We start from the raw sequence: 1868 nt of genomic DNA on the forward strand, positions 1-1868 counted from the left end.
GATTCCTCATCTTCTAACAGGTATTTCTCTAGAGAAGGAGAATTGGGCTGAGTGGTGAGTTCATAATTATTCGCTATATTATATACTTTATATATGTGATATATTTATTCTCTTTATATGTCAAATATTATCTCTCTAAAAGATAAAAAAAAAAAGTAATAGAGGCAGCGGATCACCTGAGGTCAGGAGTTTGAAGTCAGCCTGGCCAATGTGGTGAAACCGTGTCGCTACTAAAATACAAAAATTAGCCGGGTTTGGTGGTTGGTGCCTGTAATCCCAGCTACTTGGGGAGCTGAGGCAGGAGAATCCCGGGAACCTGGGAGGTAGAGATTGCAGTGAGCCGAGATCACGCCACTCCATTCCACTCCAGCCTGGGCAACAAGAGTGAAACTCTGTCCCAAAAATAAAAAATAAAAAACTCCGTGATGAAGGTCCCATTCCCTCCACTGTCCATAAAGATGACCCAACCAATCTGGTGCTACCAACTGCCCCTATTTGCTTGGGATCCTGGGTCGCTGGGGGTGTAAGACTTTCAGTGCTAAAACCATGAAAATCCCAGGTAAACTGGGAGAAGTTTGTTCCCTTACCAGAGTCAGTGAGGACTGATGGGATGGATTGTCCACCCCACGTGCTCACCCACTCGTGTATTTGTGGAAGGGCTGTGTCTTGGTCTTGCCAGGTGTTGTAGGTGGGAAGGGCAGAGCTGGCCAGGCTGGACCCAGACTGTAGCCGGTGGCAAGAGATTCCTGCCAGGGTGGAGACCTGCAGAGCAATAAAACCTGGGCAAAGGACAAGGGTTCCAATGAGGCCTAGAAAATTCCAGAGTCCAGATACAGGATGAGGTGTCTATAATTCTCCAGAGTAATTATCCAACTTTTCAGGTCATATTCATTCAGTCACTCATTCATTCATTCCTTCAATAAACACTTACTGGCACCTAGCATGCACAAATGCTTAGCTGGTGACAGGGGCTGCTCCCTATCCTGAAGAAGCTTTTGATCTGATGGAATAAACAGACAAGGGAGCCAGGGATTTACAACTCAGGGATTTACAACCCAGAGCAGTAAGCAAGGATATTCCCTTTGTTGTTGTTGTTGATAGTCTTGCTATCTCCCAGGTTGGAGCGCAGTGGCGCCATCTCAGCTCACTGCAACCTCTGCTGCCCAGGTTCAAGCAATTCTCCTGCCTCAGCCTCCTGAGTAGCTGGAGTTACAGGCACCTGCCACACACCCAGCTAATTTTTGTATTTTTAGTGGAGATCGGGTTTCATCATGTTGGCCAGGTTGGTCTCGAATTCCTGACCTCAAGTGATCTGCCTGCCTCAGCCTCCCAAGGTGTTAGAATTACAGGCGTGAACCGCCACGCCTAGCCAACAAGGATGATCTTAACTGTTATTATCGTTTTTTTGAGACAGAGTTTCAAAAATGTGATGGGGAGCAAAGTGACATTTAAGCTGAGTTAACCGGTGTTTGTGGCAGAAGTCACCACCTGGGAAAAGGCCGGGAAGGGAGAAGAGCTTAGTCTAGCCAAGAAGGGAGAGGCGGGAGGTTAGACCGAAGAGCAGAGAAGGAGCCAGGCACGGTGGCTCACACCTGTAATCCCAGCACTTTGGGAGGCTGAGATGGGCAGATTACTTGAGGTCAAGAGTTCGAGACCAGCCTAGCCAATATGGTGAAATGCCATCTCTACTAAAAATACAAAAATTAGCTGGGTGTGGTGACATGTGCCTGTAGTCCCAGCTATTTAGGATGCTGAGGCAGGAGATTGCTTAAACCCAGGAGGTGGAGGTCGCAGTGAGCCAAGATCACGACACTGCAGTCCAGCCTGGGCAACAGAGCCAGACTCTGTCACAAAAAAAAAGGAAAAGA

Source organism: Colobus angolensis, unplaced genomic scaffold, assembly GCF_000951035.1.
Source record: "Colobus angolensis palliatus isolate OR3802 unplaced genomic scaffold, Cang.pa_1.0 Scaffold93, whole genome shotgun sequence".
In the NCBI taxonomy this organism is placed as follows: domain Eukaryota; kingdom Metazoa; phylum Chordata; class Mammalia; order Primates; family Cercopithecidae; genus Colobus; species Colobus angolensis.